We start from the raw sequence: 10,003 nt of genomic DNA, 5'->3' as shown, positions 1-10,003 counted from the left end.
GAGGTAACTTTGGTATGATTCAGTGAAAGTACAACTAGTCAGTCAATAATGGCAAAGGGTTGGTTTTCAGAACCTTTCTGGGTCTGATCGGAAGGGAACATAGTGAGAGAGAGAGTGTTTTGGACACCTGAAGGGGGCAACTTTTTAGAAAAATGAGGCCAGAGGCTGGGCATGGTGACTCATGCCTATAATCCCAGCACTTTGGGAGGCTGAGGCGGGTGGGTCACCTGAGGTCAGGAGTTTGAGACCAACCTGGCCAACATAGTGAAACCCCACCTCTACTAATATAAAAATTAGCCGGGCATGGCGGTACACACCTGTAATCCCAGCTACTTGGGAGGCTGAGGCAGGAGAATTGCTTGAGCTTGGGAGATGGAGGTTGCAGTGAGCCGAGATTGCACCATTGCTCTCCAGCCTGGGCAACAAGAACGAAACTCTGTCTCCAAAAAAAAGGGAGTCTGGAGACCAAGAACAAACTTCCAAACCTTGATTACTTTACCTGGAATTATTTGTCCCTCTGTCAAATATGTAGCTGGTGCCTTCTCAGGTGTGGTGCTAGATGTAGTATGAAATATACAGTCATTTCAGCACTTCTGTAGGAGGAAGAGGGTTTAGGGCATGGTGAGATGTTAAATATTTAAGAGAAATAATCTGAACGTAAAGCCCTAGGACTAGAGATTAGGTTTTGTTTACCTGTGTCCCTAACACCTAGTACACAATAAATAATTAAAAAGTATCGGCTAAATGAATCAACAAATAAATGATGGAGAAAGCCCTGAGTCAGGGGAGCTTGGGATACGGAGCTTTGGTAGGAAGAGGTTAACTGAGAAGAGTTAGGAGAGAATGGCCTAGGAGAAAGATATGGAAAAATCTGGAGGTAGAGAGGACTGAAGCTCTAGGGAGAAAATGCCCGACCAAGTCTGTACCAGAAGCAAGGCAGTTTAGGGACAAAGGGCATGAGCTTAGAGTCAGATTTCCTGGGTTCAGATCCAAGCATCACTAGTTATTTTAAGACCTTGGGCATCTGTAAACCAGCGATAATATCTTCCTCAAAGGGCTGTTGTGACGATTCAACAAGGTAATACCTATAAACCTCACAGATCCGTGACCACCAGCATGAGCAAGGCTCGGTTGACCATTGAGAGTGGCAGGATTTCAGAGTGGGATGCGGGACCTGTAGAACGCCGTAAACATGTGAACAGTCACTGTGTGATGAAAAGGAAAGTGAGCCAGACAGGGTTGCATAAAAAGTTGACCCAACAGCTATGAGTGTTCCACGGACTGAACTGTTGTCTTGGTGATGTGACTAATTAACTCATTTATTCAATTTTCTTTAGGCTTCCTCAATGTAAGAAAACGGATGATTGAGTTGACCTGAATTTTGGGATTGTTAAGAAAGCTGGATTAGAGGGTCAAAAGGACTGGGACATGAGACTACCTAGGGATTAAATTGAAAAGGAAAGAAGTCAAGCCAAAAAAACAGCTAATAAACTGAAAGAACAGGGAGGGGTTTGGGGACTGAAAGTCTAGGGGGAGATGGTGGACAAATGGCAGATGTGGTGGACAAAGCAGCTTCCAGTCCAAGGGTTCAGAGGTGGAGCAGCTCCAGGAAACACAAGGTTAAGTTAAACTTCGAAGGGAGGTGGCAGAGACTGAGCAAATGGAGGCAAGGACACACATTTTTCCTTGTTTAGCTCAAACTATTCTGTTCCCAAGGGTATGTCATCAAAATATTTTGTGGGCAAGGAATTCAACAATTAATAACCACTCTAATAAAATCCTGGTAATAAACTTCTTAATATCTTGAAAAGCTGGAGGGGTATAGTTAAGTATAGTTTATCTTTAGTTGAATGACTTCTTACTGACCAAGTCAATGATAATTTTAGGTATTCAATCGACATCCACAGAACACTAAAAATAGGCAATCCTTCCCAAATTTGAATTAGATGCGCTGTTATCAATGCAGAGGGAAGGCTAAAAATAGAAATAAAATATACCATAGAATATTGATTATACCATATATCGATACTTGAAAAAAATAAACATTATATGAACTGTGTGATATAAGGTGTCCCATTCAAATCAACCAAGTCTTCTTAAGGGATAGATCATTTCTCATCAATACCTTGGATATCTGAATAAGAAGCTTCTCAAAAAATGTAAATCCTTTTCTGTTACCATCTCAGTGCTTCTCAATTTTCTCTGTCTCACCCTTCACACACCCACACCCACATATACACACACTCTCTACTCTCTCTCTCTCACACTGTCTCCCTGACTCCCATCCTTACCTGTAATTTATGGGATTCATTCATTCAACAAATACGTGCCAGATACTATTCTAGATAAATGGGGCCATAGCAGTTAGAGAGATTTTAGATCTGTGCTCACATGAAGCTTAAATTCTAAAAGGAGAGACAGTTAACATATTCATAAATCACACAGTAAAATGTGCTATAAAAATAAGTGATGTGCTAATATTTTACATTGATTTGTATATTGTCTGTATAGTACATAAAATTATCTGTATCTCCTCATTACCCTTTAAGAAATTGGGGTGTAAGTGTGACAAAATGATTCAATATGGACTATTTTCAGAACAGAAAACCACTAATAATGCTGATTGTGTTTTTCAGCTCAAGAAATCACACGGACTGTTTGGCTTAATTATATAGGAATAACAAATATTTTTTAAAAGAGAGCACATTTCCCTACCCCTAATCTTCCTTTCAAAGCTAAATCTAGTAAAGAGTGCTATTGGCCAGCACTTTCTTTTCTCCATTATCTGTCAAAAGTAAACATCTGGCCAGGAGTGGTGGCTCACGCCTATAATCCCAGCACTTTGGGAGGCCGAGGTGGGTGGATCATGAGGTCAGGAGTTCAAGACCAGCCTGACCAACATGGTGAAACCCTGTCTCTACTAAAAATATAAAAATTAGCTGAGTGTGGTGGTGCACACCTATACTCCTAGCTACTCAGGAGGCTGAGGCAGGAGAATCACTTGAACCCAGGAGGAGGAGGTTGCAGTGAGCTGAGATTGCACCACTGCACACCAGCCTGGAATCCATCTAAAAAAAAAATAAATAAATAAATATCTGAATTTGAGGTCCTTTGAGACCAGTCTTCCAATCCATAATTTCTAATTCAATCTCCCTGGGCTAATTAGCAGTGTTCTTTCTTTGAAGAACTAAAGTATAAGAAGTCTGTTTAGGGCCAGGCGTGATGGCTCAGGCCTGTAATCCAAGCACTTTGGAGGCCAAGGCATGATGGATCACCTGAGGTCGGGAGTTCAAGACCAGCCCGACCAACATGGTGAAACCCTGTCAGAAGAAGAAGAAGAAGAAGAAGAAGAAGAAAGAAGAAGAAGAAAGAAGAAGAAGAAAGAAGAAGAAGAAGAAGAAGAAGAAGAAGAAGAAGAAGAAGAAGAAGAAGTAGTAGTCTGTTTAGGCTAATAGAATAATTTATTAGGCTACCCTTGAAAAAGAAAAATCTAGCCACTACCTTGCCTGCAGAAAACTTTCTTAAGATTTTTTTGGCATTCGGTTTCATAGCGAACCCAAACAAAATTGAACGCAGATTTTGTGTCTAACCTAGAATCACGTTAGAGGAGAAACAGGGATCTAATGGAGGTGTTTCAAGATACTGTCTTCCTTTCATCAAACCAGTTAGTATAGCTAGCATTTCAGGACCTTGTTATATGATCAAATCGCAACCACCATGGACAGGTAGGGTGTCCCTTGGAGGCTGCACCAAGTCCTTTAGCTTCAGTTAACTTCTCATAAAATTCCAGAGCTAGCAGAGGCTTTTTTTTTTTTTTTTTTTTTTTTTTTTCCTTGAGGCAGGGTCTTGCTCTGTCACTCAGGTTGAGTGCAGTGGCATGATCATAACTCACTGCAGCCTTGACCTTCCAGGCTCAAGTAAACCTCCACCTCAGCCTCTTGAGGAGTAGCTGGGACCACAGGCACAAGCCACCATGCCTGGCTAATTTTTAATTTTTTTTTTTTTTTTTTTTTTTTTGTAGAGACAGGGTTTTATTATGTTGTCCAGGCTGGTCTCAAACTCCTGGGCTCAAGCAGTCCACCTGCCTTGGCCTTCCAAAGTGCTGTGATTACAGGCATGAGCCGCCACATTTAGCCTAGGTCTCTTATTTGTACTTTTACCCATGATTCTTTCTTAAGCAATTGAAAGCAAGTTCAAAGGCACATTGGTTATGCTTACAATCTACCCAGGGTAACCAAATTAAAACAGAATACACAGGTTTCATAAACTATCTTCCCCAGTGGAACTTTTGTTGGTATTCTCAAGAAAACCAGCTGCATATTCTGGAAGATGGATGTTCACCCCTCCCATTGTTCCAGTGCAATATGTCTTAGGCACACACTGATAAGATGTCATAAAACAATGAAGAGAACTTCAGGGACCCAAGACCTCCATAATGTTATCATCTGTATTTGAAAGGGACTCCTCTGAGAATGCTATCTAAGATAATCAGAGCATGCCTGAGGCATAAGTGAAGAGTAACCAGTCTGTGGCCAGATTGCTGCTTTCCTCTCTTGTACCCTAATGGGAGTGGAGGGAGTTGCCTCCCAACTTCGGCATAGTAGGCATTTTTTGTTTTCCAGCTTTTCAGCGAGTAATCAAAGAATCAGAGCTGCAAAATCACTCTGGAACCTTTAAGATCCACTGTATAACAAACAAACAGAATATATTATTAAGTTTCATACTGTAGAGAATCCACCCTTTGTCCTGCCCTTCTGCTCGACATTTTTCTGTACTAGAGCTCTCCTATCCCCAGTCTTCTGTATAAGGTCAAGTCTCATGCATAAGGTAGCAATCCCATGTTTATATATAATTCCTCAACTATAATTTAGTTAGTAGCAGTAATCCTTAACCTAGCACTCTGCTACTATGCCTTTCAACTCCAAGATGCCAGTGCAATTCTTTATGATAGGTTCTCTATCCTACATTGTGCAACACCTTCCCAAGAGCAAGGGGCTGGGTCTGGCCCTTCCAGCCTTATCAAACATTTCTTCTCACATCTGAAGTAGCCAAGCCCTTAAAGAATGTAAATGTGATATTTGTGGTGAATCTAAAGCCCTAATAGAATAGACACAATACAGTGGAATAGAAACTGAAGTCCCAATAGAATGGAAACAAAGTAGTTCTTCAGTATGTCTTTGTAAACCGTATTAAAATGAAATTTAGACCCTGTATAAAGTTATTCTACATTTACATATTTTCCCCCAAAATTTAATGATCAGAATAGAATTTAATGAATTTAATTTTTTGAACTTTGTATTTCTATAAATTGTGTAAAAGTAAATCTTCTTGAGTTACACTGGTAAATAAAATTAAGCCCTGTGCTATGCTGCCTCTGAAAAATCATTACGTATATTCCTGGTTAGGGGCTCCTGGTAATATGGTAGACAGCTGGATTAAATGAATGATAATCAATTTTCATGACTTTTCTTGAGCATTAAAGTCTCTTGGGGTACTTTATTTTACTAGCTGAAAATAATAAAAAGGGCATTTTAAATGTTAGGCAGTAAAAACCAGGACTATGTCACTAGACTATTTAAGTTTCCATGTGAGATTATTTTCTTTCATTAGCTACAGGGACATCTAAAACCTTAAAGTAGGACTTAATTAAATTTATTTTGTTTAAAGTACATTTTGTTTTGCTTTTAAAATGAATCACAGTAATTACCAAAAATAAAAATGAACTTAATTTCTTTATTATGACCTTCAGCCGATGACGAATGGTATTTAATTCTCGAAAAGTATTCTTTAAAAGCCAATATGTCAAATTACTGACTTCTCAGACTAGAACTTAAATTTCAGCATTAAAACTTATACTCTGAATCTTGGATAACCATGAATTACACAAAAGATAAAAATAATTTTCTTTTGAGATGGAATTTCACTGTTGTTGCCCAGGCTAGAGTGCAATGGTGCGATCTAGGCTCACCACAACCTCCGCCTCCTGGATTCAAGTGATTCTCCTGCCTCAGCCTCCTGAGTAGCTGGGATTACAGGCATGTGCTACCACACCCAACTAATTTTTTTTTTTTTTTTCCTAGAGACAGGGTTTCTCCATGTTAGTCAGGCTAGTCTCAAACTCCCAACCTCAGGTGATCCACCCGCCTCAGCCTCCCAAAGTGCTGGGATTACAGACGTGAGCCACTGTGCCCAGCATAATTTTGTATTTTTTTAAAGACAGGGTTTCTCCATGTTGGACAGGCTGGTCTCAAACTCCTGACCTCAGGTGAGCTGCCTGCCTTGAGGCCTCCCAAAGTGCTGGGATTACAGGCATGAGCCACTGTGTCTAGCAAGCTAATCTTAATTGGCAGCATTCTATCCTGTTGTCTAGAAAATACCTGTAAAGGAATGTGAATTACAGCAGTTCTTGTCTCATTTTCTATATTATTGTGTTTTTTACACCAGAATGTACAAATACTGCCTACCAAAGTTTACACCTCTCAAAATAAGGCTACAGCCATCATGTTTTAAGAGCATGGCTCCATGTGCTTGTTTGCTTGTGTCCTCTATCATATGCCTACACTTAAAATAACCTGGGGATATTTAAAAATTCCAAAGCCCAAGCCCTATCATAGACCAATTAAATTATATGCCTGAGACACAGGCTTCAACAGTTTTTGAAAGTTTCTAGGTAATTCCAATATGCTGCCAAGTATGAGAAGCACTGTCTTAACCAACTTGTTCTCAGGTAAACTTCTGTTCATCCTTCCCATCTCAGTTCCCAGGGAATGTCTGATGCTCTCCCTCCCTAGGCCTTCTAGCTATTCCTCCTGCGTATCTCTACCGCAGCAAGCACTAACCATGTTGTAACTGTTAACTCACATGTCTGTTCCCCCAATCTATTATAAGATTAAGGAGTATTTTTATTTTTGAATTTCTGAATCTAACCCTTTGGCTGGTGCACGGGAGTACTCAATGAATTCATAGAATGAATAACATTTTCCTAAGAAAAACAGGAGCAAAAATGCAGAGCTGTGTTAATATTTAAATGCCATGGAAAAAGTAATCATTGAGGATATGTTTAGAATAATGTTGCCCTGGTGGGCAATGTCCCATATTTAGAAAAACATCTCATCATATCAGTGAAAATAAAACTATCCCAACATTAAGAAGAAACATAAAATATAACTTTGAGTTATTACCCACAAAATTGCATTATTGTAATAAGCATAGAAAAATGTGTCCTGCGATAAGAAATATCTAAAACAATGCATCCTTTTTTAGCTCCCTTTCCATCTTTACTAGATTATGTATCACTTTCCAAATCAATCCTTTCAGAATATGACAATGTTACAGGAGTTTACATAACTGATTTTAAGAGTTTAAAGTACTTTGGTTTACAAAATATTTTAAGAGTCTATATTTAATGTGGTATTTGTACTTTTAATATAATCATGATTCAGAAAATATTCACACAGTGAATTTTTCTACAATCTAATTCTGGACAATAAGCCCACTCTTAAACACACTTTTTTTTTTTTTTTAAGCTGTTCAAAATATTTTGCTCTTTGTGTTAATTATTTTATATTTGCAGCAATGTTTCACAGCCTACCGATATATCGTTCTTTATGTTAGATTTTGATTCATGAAACCTGAAAACAAATCAGATTTAGGAACTGTTTTCCAAGAGATATTATTCATTTTATCTAATTTATCTTTACATATGAAATGCTGGATTACCTCATTAGACATCAAATTAAGACCTTACCAAGTAGTATTCAATATGCATTCATTCTGATGCATATAAAATACAAAAATGAGAAAAATGTATAATTCTCTACTTTTAAATGCCTACACTGTCCTCAACTATTGCTACCCAATTTTTTAGTATATTACTTATAACGAATTTTTTTTTTTTTTTTTTTTTTTTTTTTTTTTTTTTTTTCAGAGAGAGTGTTACTCTGTCACCCAGGCTGAAGTGCCCTGGTGTACTCATAGTCCACTGTGGCCTCAACCTCCTGGGGCCAATCCATCCTCCCACCTCAGCCTCCTGAGTAGCTGGGACTACAGGAATGGGCCACCATGCCCAGCAAATTTATTTATTTTTAGTAGAGACAAGGTCTATGTTGCCCAGACTGGTCTTGAACTCCTGGCCTCAAAGGATCCTGTCACCTTAGCCTCTCCAAGTGCTGAAGAATAAAAAAAGCAGTCATTGAAACATACTTCTTGTTCTCTTTTCTATAATGGAGTCATGACTTCAAATGATAAGTACAGTATCCTTAGAAACTGCCCGGGATTATCAGAAATATGCTCTGAATGTATTGTTAATTGTGAAAAGACAAAAGATGACAGTTCCTAATATTCAGTTCTAAAGGCATGGTTCCCAAAATGCAAAAGCTGTGATGGGAGGCAACTATTTCAAGAGCGCTTCAGCTGTAAATGAACACAAAACTGAATTTCTTTTGCCATGCAAACGAGAGGTACCCTTTCAACCAGTAACAGCTGGTTTCATATATTGATCTTTGGATGAAAAGATCAGGGCAGTTTTAAAGTGGACTTCTGAGAGCAACAGATTTTGGACTGTGTCCTTTCTCAGGTCCTCCTCTGTCTCCTCGTCTCCTCATCCCATTTTCAAAGCCAGACACATAACCCCCCCACTCCTTTAGCGAAGGGCTCAGCGAGGGCGTTTTTGCCATCCGTGGCCAGGGGTCGTCCGGTCAGCAAAGTCAGCGGGGACCTAGGAGGGCAGAAGCCCAGGAGGTTGGCGCCCTGCGGGGCTAGGGGCCAGGTGCAGGGTGTCTCTCCTTTCGCAGCAGGTCCTGGTGGGCGCAGGCTGACCGGAGAGGTGTGGCTCGCCCCATCCCCGACCCGAGGTGGCAACGAAACCTCCATCTCCTGGCTTCAATCTTATTATAAAAAATCTTCCACTGGCCCTTTGCATCTTTCGCCCTCCATACCACAAAGCCACTATCGAGAGGGGACAAAAATGATTTCTGACGGGCCATGTCCACTAAAACCACAGCAGACAGAGGCTGTGTCTACCTGAGGAACCGGAGAGGCAGAGTTAGCGCGGGAGGCTGGGCCTCCTCGGCGGCGCCCCCTCCATCCAGCGTGAGGCCCACGAGGCGCAGTGTCCCGAGTGGCGGGCGGGCAGGTGGATCCACTTAGCCTCCTCCGCCGGGAAACGCCTCCTCTCGGAGTGGCCTCCCCTCCGGCGTTCCGCATTAGTAAGACGATGCTCAGGGCAAACAGCCGCCCCCGGCCACCTCGTCCCGGCCGAGGAGGGAGAGCCCCCAGGGAGACTGGCGGGCGGCGGAGAGGGCCATTCTGCCAGAAGGTGGGCCGCCGCCGGCAACTACTCGCGTCTCCGTCTCCACAGCACGGGGAAAGGCCCTGATCGCCGTGGTCCACACCACCGCGTCCAGCTGAGGCTCGCCTCGTTTTCCGGGCCCCCAGAGGGGTGGCTTATTCGGCTTTCTCCTGCCCCCAAGTGGCCGCACCCCTCCGCGGGGCACTTGGTTGGTTCCAGGGCGGAGCGGGCGGGAGCTCCGAGTAGGGCCACAAGCTCGGCGCTCCGCTCCCGCGGCTCGGCTGCCTCCGTCGCCACTCGGGGCGGGCCGGGGGCGGGTTCTCAGGGGCGGGGCTTCAGGGGGCGGGACTGGAGGCGTGGGCGGGGGGCGGGCGCGGACGTGGAGCGCTCCTCCGGCCGCAGGGGCCAGGGGGCTGAGTGCAGCGGGGTAGGCTCGGCGCCGGCAGGAAGAGACTGAGGGCCGAACCGAGAGCCCGACGCCTGGTGCTCAAGACTTTCTCCGAGGTACGAGCAGGAACCCGGCGTCTGGGGCTTCTCCGCTGGCCCCATCACCCAGCCGCCGCGCCCCGGCCTCCGGCTGTGCCCCCTGCCGGCGGGGCGGCGGCGGGACGGGGTTTCGGGAGGGTTTCTGGAAGTCGCGAGTCCCAGCGAAGGCAGTGCCCGGCTCTCTGCCTCTTTCTTCGCCTTCTTCTGGCTCCCTTAGCTCTGGGTATC

General features: G+C 42.9%; 1 protein-coding gene across 2 annotated transcripts in view; it reads left to right on the top strand.

Annotated features, from left to right (window-relative positions):
- Positions 1 to 9,683: 9,683 nt before the first annotated feature.
- The window catches only part of FRMD6 (FERM domain containing 6), an 88,666-nt gene continuing 88,346 nt past the window's right edge, over positions 9,684 to 10,003 (top strand). For both annotated transcript variants that reach the window (XM_003930528.4, XM_003930529.4), the window contains exon 1: positions 9,684 to 9,793. The gene's annotated coding sequence lies outside the window, so the exon portion shown is untranslated. The remainder of the gene's footprint in view (positions 9,794 to 10,003) is intronic.

Source organism: Saimiri boliviensis, chromosome 2, assembly GCF_048565385.1.
Source record: "Saimiri boliviensis isolate mSaiBol1 chromosome 2, mSaiBol1.pri, whole genome shotgun sequence".
NCBI classification, from domain to species: domain Eukaryota; kingdom Metazoa; phylum Chordata; class Mammalia; order Primates; family Cebidae; genus Saimiri; species Saimiri boliviensis.
The sequence above is the reverse complement of the archived record's forward strand: the minus strand, read 5'-3'. Positions and strand labels throughout refer to the sequence as shown.